This window comes from Schistocerca gregaria, chromosome 3 (assembly GCF_023897955.1).
Source record: "Schistocerca gregaria isolate iqSchGreg1 chromosome 3, iqSchGreg1.2, whole genome shotgun sequence".
In the NCBI taxonomy this organism is placed as follows: Eukaryota; Metazoa; Arthropoda; class Insecta; order Orthoptera; family Acrididae; genus Schistocerca; species Schistocerca gregaria.
The window spans coordinates 503,975,468-503,989,495 of record NC_064922.1 but is presented as its reverse complement, the minus strand read 5'-3'; positions in this window follow the sequence as shown (position 1 = coordinate 503,989,495).

Below are 14,028 nucleotides of genomic sequence, written 5' to 3'. Positions count from 1 at the left end.
TAGGAGATCGCTCCCCACACCATGATGCCGGGTGTTGGCCCTGTGTGCCTCGGTCGTATGCAGTCCTGATTGTGGCGCTCACCTGCACGGCGCCAAACACGCATACGACCATCATTGGCACCAAGGCAGAAACGACTCTCATCGCTGAAGACGACACATCTCCATTCGTCCCTCCATTCACGCCTGTCGCGACACCACTGGAGGCGGGCTGCACGATGTTGGGGCGTGAGCGGAAGACGGCCTAACGTTGTGCTGGACCGTAGCCCAGCTTCATGGAGACGGTTGCGAATGGTCCTCGCCGATACCCCAGGAGGAACAGTGTCCCTAATTTGCTGGGAAGTGGCGGTGCGGTCCCCTACGGCACTGCGTAGGATCCTACGGTCTTTGCGTGCATCCGTGCGTCGCTGCGGTCCGGTCCCAGGTCGACGGGCACGTGCACCTTCCGCCGAGCACTGGCGACAACATCGAGGTACTGTGGAGACCTCACGCCCCACGTGTTGAGCAATTCGGCGGTACGTCCACCCGGCCTCCCGCATGCCTACTATACGCCCTCGCTCAAAGTCCGTCAACTGCACATACGGTTCACGTCCACGCTGTCGCGGCATGCTACCAGTGTTAAAGACTGCGATGGAGCTCCGTATGCCACGGCAAAGTGGCTGACACTGACGGCGGCGGTGCACAAATGCTGCTCAGCTAGCGCCATTCGACGGCCAACACCGCGGTTCCTGGTGTGTGCGCTGTGCCGTGCGTGTGATCATTGCTTGCACAGCCCTCTCGCAGTGTCCGGAGCAAGTATGGTGGGTCTGACACACCGGTGTCAATGTGTTCTTTTTTCCATTTCCAGAAGTGTAATCGTGTAATCAATCCCTGATTCAGTAGCCAAGTGGCCCACCAAAATATTCACTATTTCGAAATTAAGAAAAAAATAATAGTTCTTTTTATTTTCGCCCCCCAAGAGCCACGCTACACTTGGCGCCTCAACAGGGACTTGGTCAAAATTCATTTTATGTATGTGTTTAAAAAATTTTCAGTGCTTGTTCTAACAATTGTTTAATTTTTTCATGTGGATGCAGTTCAACCGAGAAAGAGAAGTGGGAAAACCTTTTAATTAATTCAGAAGAAAGATAAATTACCAAAAAACGCTAGTATCCAGCCGTATCACCATAAAGACAGCCACAGTAAGTCAAATTTTTATACGCAGTAGCCGAGCTTTCGTAGTGACGTTGCATCTTTCGAGTTGATCAGAAACTTGCCTTGAAACATCTTTATTTCAATTTGTCCATAGTCCATTCTTATGTAGTTAAATTCAGTGATAGTGTACCATTGTTGTCAGTGCATAAAAAATTACGATATGGCTGATAACTACGCTCAAAACTAGTAAAACGTGTGATATTTGATTTATTTGTAATTATAAGGAAGCATCTTGTCATCTTGGCGTACATGAACGTCAGTTGTTACCCAGAGTCAAAATTTCATCTTAGGTCCCAGTAAGCCATAGCACTACGTCACAGACAAACGACTGACGGCAGCGACAAACAATATCTGTAGCATTTTGACGTTTGACAAATAATTCATGAACATGGCTGACGGTAAACAGCGGACACCAACAAAAGCAGACGACAGCAGTGATGCGAACGGATCTCACTACCCATTACGATCACGCGCGATAGGTGCACGAGCGGAGGCAGAAGCAGCCTCGACCGAAGTTTTAGAAGCTGGTCCTAGTGTGCAAACTATTCCCGCTTTTGAAAAAAATGACTTGGCTGTAATGATCGAAGCAATAATGGAACGTAAGTTCGAAAGCCAAAAACAAGAAAGATTAGATGAAAAGGCCCGCGAAGAAAAAGAGATGGCCGAAAAACGGCAAACTAAAAATCAGGTCCTTACAAATCTGTGCAATTCAGTAAAAGCAGACATAAATTCAGTAAAAACAGAAATAAGTTCAGTAAAAGCAGGCATAAATTCAGTAAATCAGATTTGCTAACGGAGATATACGACCTAAATACACGTTTAAATTCGGTAAAGGCCGAACTAAAGGCAGACATAACAGCTGATTTAAATACCCTGCTGGGTAATGTCCAAAGCCAAATCAGTAGTCAGATCACGACCATGAGGCTAGAAATTGACACACAAGTAGAGTCAAAAATAGAGGATATTTCAAAAAGGTTAGATGAAATAATCGAAGCTGCCAAGGGAGAGATAAATTCAAAAGTGATTTAATATCAAAAACAAGCTGCAACCTTAAAAGAAGATTATACTGCAAATTCTGATGAGGTCAAGGGAGTTAAAACCGCAGTAGACACGATCGAGAATGTTGTTGATGATCTTTCCAAACAGACTGAGACACTTAATGTAGAGGATCAAATAAAGAATACTGTTAAGGCATATGCTGAAGCATTGTCCGACCACTACCAAGACTGGATTAAAAACGAAGACGGCTTCATAGAAAACAAGGTCAAGAACGAACTCAGGGAAACGGTCAAAAACATGACCTTTGAAATATTGGCAACCCCTGTAAAACAGGAGACACGGTCATGTCAGAATAAGCCAGATAAGACGAACGTTAGCTCAATATTTACCTGAATGGCATCAACAGATAGTTGATGAAGTTCGTACACTAAAATGTCAAGTTGAAAAAGTGGAATAATTCACCACGATGTAATGAACAACAGCAGGTACATTACCGTTCACCATTTGATAACGCTCAAACCCATACTTCTATAGAAGCATAATTTAACCAGAGTACCAGCCCACCTACTTTTGTCAGTTTCATGCAAGAGGAAAGCGTGATCAAACATCGTACTTTTCCGACCTTTCACCCACAGAAAAGAGAAATTCATTCTATAGTGTTCCTCCGAAATTTTTCAGCAATTTTCCCGAATAACTGGAGTGATCGCCAGCGAATTCAATTTATCGTTACTGGATTTATCGTACGCGATGCTGCTTGATGGGGAACCAAAATGGTCAACTCTTGTAAAAGTTACAAAGAGTTTAAACAGATTTTTTTAGCTAAATTCTGGAGTTCTGGTGTGCAGCAGCCCCTGAGAAAAGAGGTTTGCAACGTCGAAGTGTTTAACAGTAAGTGCGGTAGTTTGAGAAGATATTTTGAAAAATATTTAGCGAAAATCAAGTTCTGCGATTCGCCGATCACCGCCAAAGACGTTATTATGATTCTAAAAACTAAGCTACCGATTGCGATCAGAGAAAAGTTAGTAAACGTGTCTGAGGACGATACGGACACCTTCCCATCTGTGTTAGACTCATTAGATCTGATTTACGAGGACGCTAGAGTTGATGTTGTCAATGCCCACTTCAGTGCAGGCGGCCTGCACAATACAGAATACGCAGTCAACAATGCTGCCCGAGCGAAAGCGCGTCACAGCGACGGCCAGTACCAACCCCACAACGGTTTCAAAAATAAACACGCTACGTACTCCAACAATAAATACAAAAATAAGTGCAATAACGGCCAGAGATACAATCCAATATATAATTCGTCACTACCTCAGTACGGAAATGCACTTTATAATACACTGCCCCAGCAATATGGAAACACGCAACCCATCAACGGTAATTATCAAAACGATCAGTCTTACGATTCAAATCGTCAGTGGAAAGGAGATAAATGGCATAATCAAGGTGGAGACCAACGTACACCTTTCAGTAACGGTTACAATCAACACAAGCCACAGCAAAATACCTTTCAGCCACAAAATAATCACTTCACACAACGAGCGAACGGACGTTCGGGAAGTCTGAAGCCTAAATACCCGCATAATACGCAAATTTATTATGCGCAAGGGAATACTCCAGGACAACAAGATCCATTTCCAACCGAGTTCTTACCACAAAACCAACACCAGTTCCAGACAGAAGAAACTTTAAGAAATATAAATCAGCAGGAAAGTAAGCGTCGAGCGGAAAATTAAAAGCAGCATCTTTGAGCCTCCTAGAGGATGCTGCAGGTTTGAATGGGGGGGCACCCTGTCCCTTAGTCCACACGAAATTAAAGCCATTAAGTATGACAAAGAGACAGCCTTGCGGGATGATCTAGTAGCAGACACTGAGACGAAAGACAAAGATGACGTGTGGGTCGAACAAGTTCAAGCTTCCATAAGAGTATCAATTGCCTACATACCAGTAACAGCCATTGTAGATACAGGAGCTAATATAAATGTCTTATCTTTATGTTTATTTAAGCACATATCCTCTGTATGCAAAGTTTTATCACTTCCAATTCCAGGTTGCACCGTTTCGGGAGCAATTGGTCCACTAACACAACGTGTAAATCTTCAGACCCAGCTTCAAAACCAGATAGAGTCTATTTTAGTAACGTGCATTTTTCTTATTGTTAAAAACCTATCAGTGCCATGTATCCTGAGTATGGAATTCTTGAAGCAGACGAAAGCTAAAATTGACATCGAGTCTTGAATCTGTACTCTAGTAGCGAGCCAGCAACAAGTAACTGTAAATTTGTTAAGAAGTAAGATGAAGACAAACTTTGGGAGGCTTCAAATAGCAGTACGGCCGTGGACTAAAAGACAACAGTACAGTCAGACAGAAAACATGACATATCCTGAAAGTGTTAATGACGATGAGTATAAAGACCTAATTCCCGGTCAGAATGAATTATACGATAAAGCTAGTGAGTCCACTGAATTATCCAAACAACAGAAGAATGAGCTTTACAATTTGTTATCAGTTTACGTTCAAGTATTTTCTAAGAAACCTGGACTAATAAAAGGCTTTGAATATCGAATGGATGTCCTGCCCCATTCAACCTATTGTAGAACAAGCTATTCCATTCCGTATGCGAGACGCGAAGCTGTCAAGTGCGAGATTAGGAAAATGATACGCTGGAATGTGATAGAAGTATCTCATTCACCGTATTCGAGTCCTTTATTGTCTGTACTAAAATCAGATGGTAACGTAAGGCTAGTCCTAGATGCAAGATTAATCAATAACGTTATAGTACCCATAAGAACATGACCAGAGGCTCTTGAAGAGCATCTGCAGGAGTTTCGTAGAGTTAAGTATTTGAGCACCCTTGATTTGAAAAGCAGTTACTGGCAAGTAAAACTTGCGCAGGAGTCTAGGAAGTACACTGCGTTTACATTTCCAGGTAGATCTTACCATTTCAAAGTTGTAACGTTTGGACTAAATGTGAGTTCCGGAATTTTTATTTCTGCCCTTGACTATGTACTAGGTCTTGAACTTTCAGATGCGGTAACAGTCTATGTGGATGACGTTCTTGTAGCATCGAAAAATTGGGAAGATCATGTGGCCCTTCTGCAAAAGGTATTTCAACGATTCAGAGAGTATGGTGTTACAGCAAATCTTAAGGAATCTAAGTTTGGAATAAGTGTAACACCCCATGAACCATGGACCTTGCCGTTGGTGGGGAGGCTTGCGTGCCTCAGCGATACAGATGGCCGTACCGTAGGTGCAACCACAACGTAGGGGAATCTGTTGAGAGGCCAGACAAACGTGTGGTTCCTGAAGAGGGGCAGCAGCCTTTTCAGTAGTTGCAGGGGCAACAGTCTGGATGATTGACTGATCTGGCCTTGCAACATTAACCAAAACGGCCTTGCTGTGCTGGTACTGCGAACGGCTGAAAGCAAGGGGAAACTACAGCCGTAATTTTTCCAGAGGACATGCAGCTTTACTGTATGATTAAATGATGATGGCATCCTCTTGGATAAAATATTCCGGAGGTAAAATAGTCCCCCATTCGGATCTCCGGGCGGGGACTACTCAGGAGGATGTCGTTATCAGGAGAAAGAAAACTGGCGTTCTACGGATCGGAGCGTGGAATGTCAGATCCCTTAATCGGGCAGGTAGGTTAAAAAATTTAAAAAGGGAAATGGATAGGTTAAAGTTAGATATAGTGCGAATTAGTGAAGTTCGGTGGCAGGAGGAACAAGACTTCTGGTCAGGTGACTACAGGGTTATAAACACAAAATCAAATAGGGGTAATGCAGGAGTAGGTTTAATAATGAATAGGAAAATAGGAATGCGGGTAAGCTACTACAAACAGCATAGTGAACGCATTATTGTGGCCAAGATAGATACGAAGCCCACACCTACTACAGTAGTACAAGTTTATATGCCAACTAGCTCTGCAGATGATGAAGAAATTGAAGAAATGTACGATGAAATAAAAGAAATTGTTCAGATACTGAAGGGAGACGAAAATTTTATAGTAATGGGTGACTGGAATTCGGCAGTAGGAAAAGGGAGAGAAGGAAACATAGTAGGTGAATATGGATTGGGGCTAAGAAATGAAAGAGGAAGCCGCCTAGTAGAATTTTGCACAGAGCACAACTTAATTATAGCTAACACTTGGTTTAAGAATCATGAAAGAAGGTTGTATACGTGGAAGAACCCTGGAGATACTAAAAGGTATCAAATAGATTATATAATGGTAAAACAGAGATTTAGGAACCAGGTTTTAAGTTGTAAGACATTTCCAGGGGCAGATGTGGACTCGGACCACAATCTATTGGTTATGACCTGTAGATTAAAACTGAAGAAGCTGCAAAAATGTGGGAAATTAAGGAGATGGGACCTGGATAAACTGAAAGAACCAGAGGTTGTACACAGTTTCAGGGAGAGCATAAGGGGACAATTGACAGGAATAGGGGAAAGAAATACCGTAGAAGAAGAATGGGTAGCTCTGAGGGATGAAGTAGTGAAGGCAGCAGAGGATAAAGTAGATAAAAAGACGAGGGCTGCTAGAAATCCTTGGATAACAGAAGAAATATTGAATTTAATTGATGAAAGGAGAAAATATAAAAATGCAGTAAATGAAGCAGGCAAAAAGGAATACAGACGTCTCAAAAATGAGATCGACAGGAAGTGCAAAATGGCTAAACAGGGATGGCTAGAGGACAAATGTAAGGATGTAGAAGCTTATCTCACTAGGGGTAAGATATATACTGCCTACAGGAAAATTAAAGAGACCTTTGGAGAGAAAAGAACCACGTGTATGAATATCAAGAGCTCAGATGGCAACCCAGTTGTAAGCAAAGAAGGGAAGGCAGAAAGGTGGAAGGAGTATATAGAAGGTTTATACAAGGGTGATGTACTTGAGGACAATATTATGGAAATGGAAGAGGATGTAGATGAAGACGAAATGGGAGATACGATACTGCGTGAAGAGTTTGACAGAGTACTGAAAGACCTGAGTCGAAACAAGGCCCCCGGAGTAGACAACATTCCATTAGAACTACTGACGGCCTTGGGAGAGCCAGTCATGACAAAACTCTACCAGCTGGTGAGCAAGATGTACGAGACAGGCGAAATATCCTCAGACTTCAAGAAGAATATAATAATCCCAATCCCAAAGAAAGCAGGTGCTGACAGATGTGAAAATTACCGAACTATCAGTTTAATAAGTCACAGCTGCAAAATACTAACGCGAATTCCTTACAGACGAATGGAAAAACTGGTAGATGCGGACCTCGGGGAGGATCAGTTTGGATTCCGTCGAAATGTTGGAACACGTGAGGCAATACTGACCTTACGACTTATCTTAGAAGAAAGATTAAGAAAAGGCAAACCTACGTTTCTAGCATTTGTAGACTTAGAGAAAGCTTTTGACAATGTTGACTGGAATACTCTTTTTCAAATTCTAAAGGTGGCAGGGGTAAAATACAGGGAGCGAAAGGCTATTTACAATTTGTACAGAAACCAGACGGCAGTCATAAAAGTCGAAGGGCATGAAAGGGAAGCAGTGGTTGGGAAAGGAGTGAGACAGGGTTGTAGCCTCTCCCCCCGATGTTATTCAATCTGTATATTGAGCAAGCAGTAAAGGAAACAAAAGAAAAATTTGGAGTAGGTATTAAAATTCATGGAGACGAAGTAAAAACTTTGAGGTTCGCCGTTGACATTGTAATTCTGTCAGAGACGGCAAAGGACTTGGAAGAGCAGTTGAACGGAATGGAGAGTGTCTTGAAAGGAGGATATAAGATGAACATCAACAAAAGAAAAACGAGGATAATGGAATGTAGTCAAATTAAATCGGGTGATGCTGAGGGAATTAGATTAGGAAATGAGACACTTAAAGTAGTAAAGGAGTTTTGCTATTTAGGAAGTAAAATAACTGATGATGGTCGAAGTAGAGAGGATATAAAATGTGGACTGGCAATGGCAAGGAAAGCGTTTCTGAAGAAGAGAAATTTGTTAACATCGAATATAGATTTATGTATCAGGAAGTCGTTTCTGAAAGTATTTGTTTGGAGTGTAGCCATGTATGGAAGTGAAACATGGACAATAACTAGTTTGGACAAGAAGAGAATAGAAGCTTTCGATATGTGGTGCTACAGAAGAATACTGAAGATAAGGTGGATAGATCACGTAACTAATGAGGAGGTATTGAATAGGATTGGGGAGAAGAGAAGTTTGTGGCACAACTTGACTTGAAGAAGGGATCGGTTGGTAGGACATGTTTTGAGGCATCAAGGGTTCACAAATTTAGCGTTGGAGGGCAGCGTGGAGGGTAAAAATCGTAGAGGGAGAACGAGAGATGAATACACTAAGCAGATTCAGAAGGATGTAGGTTGCAGTAGGTACTGGGAGATGAAGAAGCTTGCACAGGATAGAGTAGCATGGAGAGCTGCATCAAACCAGTCTCAGGACTGAAGACAACAACAACAACAACAACATGCGAGACGCGAAACTGTCAAGTGCGAGATCAGGAAAATGATACGCTGGAATGTGATAGAAGTATCTCATTCACCGTATTCGAGTCCTTTATTGTCTGTACTAAAATCAGATGGTAACGTAAGGCTAGTCCTAGATGCAAGATTAATCAATAACGTTATAGTACCCATAAGAATATGACCAGAGGCTCTTGAAGAGCATCTGCAGGAGTTTCATAGAGTTAAGTATTTGAGCACCCTTGATTTGAAAAGCAGTTACTGGCAAGTAAAACTTGCGCAGGAGTCTAGGAAGTACACTGCGTTTATATTTGCAGGTAGATCTTACCATTTCAAAGTTGTACCGTTTGGACTAAATGTGAGTTCCGGAATTTTTATTTCTGCCCTTGACTATGTACTAGGTCCTGAACTTTCAGATGCGGTAACAGTCTATGTGGATGACGTTCTTGTAGCATCGAAAAATTGGGAAGATCATGTGGCCCTTCTGCAAAAGGTATTTCAACGATTCAGAGAGTATGGTGTTACAGCAAATCTTAAGGAATCTACGTTTGGAATAAGTGAAATAAAATTTTTAGGACACATCATCACACCTGAGGGAATTAAACCTGACCCGGAAAAATTGTCTGCTATAAAAAACTTTCCAACCCCTGTTACAAAAAGGCAACTGAGAGGATTTATCTGTCTTACGTCATTTTTCAGACGTTTTGTTCCCAATCAGGTATTGAACAATCCCGCTCTTCACAAGCTTTTAAAACAGAATTCACATTGGAATTGGATGCCGGAATGCCAAGACGGATTTCAGAAAATTAAAGACAGTCTGGTTAACAGTAACATTCTCCATCATCCTCAGATGGATAAGGAATTTTGTATTACTGCAGACGCTTCCTTTGTGGGTATCGGCGCTTGTCTTTTCCAGATTCAATTAGTAAATGGACACGAGCAAATCCAAGTGATTAGCTTTGCGAGTCGAGTGTTATCTGAGTGTGAAAAGTCTTACGGAGTTGAAGGCACTTGCCGTAGTACGGGCTTTTAGGCGATTTAACTATTATATCTGTGGAAGAAAAATTAAAGTCTATTCAGACCATCAAGCCTTATCATTCCTCCTTGCATGCAAGTTGCTACATCCTCGTCTTACTCGATGGTGCTTATTCCTGCAGGAATATGACTTTGACATTGTATATATAAAAGGTAAAGATAATGTTATAGCAGACGCACTTTCTCGCTCACCTGAGGGCTTACCAGAAACCAGCGAACTGGTGGAACAAATGTCTAATTATAAAGTTTTGTTAATGAAAGATCCAATTCACAGAAAGTATTTTCTTCAGTTATGTAGGCAGATTCAGATTCTTCAAAATACAGATCCAAAATGGAAAAAAGGTTAGACAAATTCTTCACGAAAATCCAGCCCACAAATTGTCCAAGTTTTATAAAGTTCATAACCAAGTGCTATTTCATAAGACAGCTAAGTCATCTGAGAGGTTGTGTGTTTGCATCCCTCGAAATTTTTTGAACATTTTCTGTGGTACACTCACATTTCATGGGTCACTACGGACCAGAAAAATGTAAATCTCGACTTACTGTTATGTTCCGAATCTACATCAGAGAATCCATAAATTGTTGAGAAACTGTGTCATCTGTCAAAAGGCGAAATCCTTAAACATTTCTACTTCAATCCCACTAAATCCAATAATTGCTAAAAGGCCAAACCAGCTTCTTAGTATTGATTTGGCAGGTCCACTACCCACCGGTAGGGGAGGCGCTAAATACTTAGAAGCAATCCTGGACAATTTTTCTAAGCACATAAGATTGTACGCAGTGAAATCGTCTTGTGCAAATCCGATAATTCTTCGCATTGAAAATGATTATTTCCCACGATTCGGGTTCCAGAATCAATCTTGTCCGATAATACTTCAAATTTCATATCACGCCCGTGGCGTGCATTTCTTGCTCGCCATGGAATCAAACAAATTTTGATATCCCTGTTTCGACGGCAATCTAATCCGACAGAAAGAATCTTCAAAGAATTTAACACATTTATAAGGACGTATATTCGGAATGTACGTCCTTATCATGATGATGATGATGATGATGATGATAAGGACGTACATTCCGAATAAGCAGTCTAAGTGGGTAGACTTCGTAACACCTTTCGAACAGATTGTAAACAACCTTCCTCATCTGTTGACCGGATTCATGCCACATGAGTTAATGTCAAAATCAAAAGAAAGGAATGAATGGGTAGACCCCCTTTCAAAGTTACAAGACAACGAATTGGACCTAGACGCAAAAATCAGGCCAGCTCTCATATCATTGACAACGTATGCTAACCTCCGAAAAAAGGCATTTGATAAGAAGGTAAACAGAGTTGTTGATTTCAAAGAAGGAGAGAAGGTATTAGTCAGGACTCACTTTAAACCATCCCTGCTGTCAAGGAAGAATCGTAAGTAGCAACACATTTATGAAGGTCCCTTTGTGATAATGAGGAAACCACACATTGGTAGCTATTTGTTATCTGACCCTGCCAATTATAAAATCAAAGGATTGTTCCACCATTATGATTTAAGAAAATTTTATAACGCCAGGAATTAAGTTAAATTAAGCTGTAAGAAAATTCTAAGGTATTGGAGATCAGGATTAACCAATGAGTGACAAGAACTGAACTGAACTGACTACGGACGTTAACCGGTGCTAAAAGGAAACCTTGTGTATTAAAACAACGCGCCTGGAAAATAAAATACAGAATAAGTTGTAGACAAGTATTTATATGAATAATCTTTATCTAAACAGGAGGACATGTCCTAAAGGCGATTTTCAATTTTAGTTATAAGTTAGTATGTAAGAAAGATGATGTACTCGAGAGGTATTAATGAGCCCCGAAGTACTAAAATGAGGAAAGAGGAAGTAGCGAATGATGCACTTCTCTCGGTAAATAGTAATATGAAAATGATGATAATATGTGCTTAGTATTAGAAAGTGAGATTTAATCGAGGACAAATTAATGACCTGTTTTGAATGAAAATACTTAACGCCCAGACAAAAGAGGAATGTAATGTGAAAAGATTCGATTCCATGAGGCTATTTCCTATTTTCAAATGTGACGTTAATAAGGCACCACCTGTTAGCGCTAAACAGTCAGTAGATTTAGCTTGTAAGTTCCAGCACAGTGCTGTGCCAGTGATAAAATAACATCTCTTTCAAGTAAACAGATACCTAGGATTAAGCATGAACAGATTGATAACGCAGTGCAATTGTTCTACAAAGGCCTGACGTTAACCTTAATTAAAAGCGTGATGGAATAAAAAGTAAGTTCATTATATAACGTAAAGTAAGATGACTCCAGACTATAAACAAGTTGAGTAAAAGAACATGTGACTAACATGGTTTATTATGCCAACTTCACGGTACTATTGAACATTAGCGATACTGCAAATTGACAAGCTAGCAGCAAATAGAATAAGAATGTCGCCCAAGCTTCACATGTCGCGACAGCAGAAAACAAGTGCTTGAAGTGATAGATTTTATTTTAAGTGCGCACTGCAATATTTATTGTTTTCTCTGTGATTATGTGATTATTGAATCCCTTTCCTAAGTGCAAATCCTTTAAGATCCTTGATCCTATCCACTCCTCACGATCAACTTGTAAAGTTGCACGTGTGCTTGGGAAGTGAGGCACTACGTATAAAAATGAGTAGGTTCGCGACGCGCAAATTGCTTTTGTAATGCGTAATGTAAATTAAATTTTCCACCTGGTTGAGGAGTAATTTAAATTCTGTCGACGATCCGCGAGTCGGCCCGCTTTGCCCACTTTTCTTTTTCGACTGTTTGTATTTCTACACGAAATCCAGAGGCGGAATTGCTATTTTCAAATCTGTCCTCGAACCTTCTTTAAAGACAAGCACATACGAGAAAAAACTTTGACATAAATGAAGCTCCCCTCACAAGTCACTAAAAAAATGTATTGGGCCTACAAAATGAAAAAGCAAGCGTGATAAAGATTACTATGAATGAAATTAATTTGTAAAGGAGATTGGAATGAATTTGGTCAAAGTAAAAGGACTTATAATCCCTTACCTGTGACCGTAGGCATAAATAGTAAAAAAGAAGACTAGTTAAGAAACAATTGTTCTGATTCAAAGTGGTCAATTAGATTATTTCGCGATTTAAATGAACTCTTGTAAATATTAGTATGTAAATCAACTTGTAAACACCGTGTGATGTTATGAAGCGAGAATTTCTTTTAATACACCGTTCACGCAGACGCTCACCACAGTGCAAGTAAAGTTTTAAAGTTCGACGATTTTCAGTGGCAGTATTCTACTGCACCATATGTGTGAAAAATTCATTGATGTGTGCGGTGTGTAATAATCAGTGTCATTCCACACATGCAGTTGCAGCGGTAGCTACCACTTACGTGTGAATCCGTAATTGGATAGTGGACAGGAAGTGATGTGAGGCAGTTTCGGTGGCAGAAGCTCCCTCCAGCAATCTAAAAAGAACAAAGCCACGATCCGCCGAACAAAAGCGACGCACGGCACCTAAAATGCGAAATCAACGCTCTGCAAGTAAGCTCCGGTCACGTGCGCGCACAGACTGAATTTCAAGATTGCTCGCTACAGTGGAGGCGGACCGCCACCATGTGACGAAATAATGTAAACGTTCAACCGCCAACAGCAGTTTCTGTGCGCTATATTCTGTAGCAAAAGCATTTACACCCAGTACTGAAAACATTTTTGTATGTATCATAAACCTTCTGAAAGACGAAGATAGAGAAGTTAGCTCAATTAGTATAATGACTGATTGTACACAGAGATAAGTCACAAGTTCACCTCTGAACACTGTTGAAAAGTAAACTTTAAAGAGAGGTCACGATACGACTGAAAATAAGCACACGAAAATACGTCAAAGGATCCGATCCTTCCTATATCCCATCCCACATGTATATAAAATTAGATTTTTAAGCTATTCTAACGTAAGATATTTTATCTGTTTCATATGTGAAATAATTCGGAGAGCCACACTCGAGCCCTGAAAGTGAAAGATATGGACTTTCTTGTCGAAGCCATCACCGGTGGCCGCTCTACAATCAAAGTCTATCATAAATAGTGTATGTGCGACGAAAATAAATGGATAATTAAGTGCGACAACGGACAAGGCAATCAATCGACATGACGATGACAATGTAATGAATACAGTCTAAACAGAAAGTTGTGTACCAGTTGCAACTTTTGCAACGATGAAAAATGAATGACTCTATTTCCTTACAAATTTTGTAAATATGTGTACTTACAGCCTTCATTTTATGAATCATCAAGAAAGACTGAATCCATCCAAACACTGATAGAAATACAGAACAAATTCACAATGATCC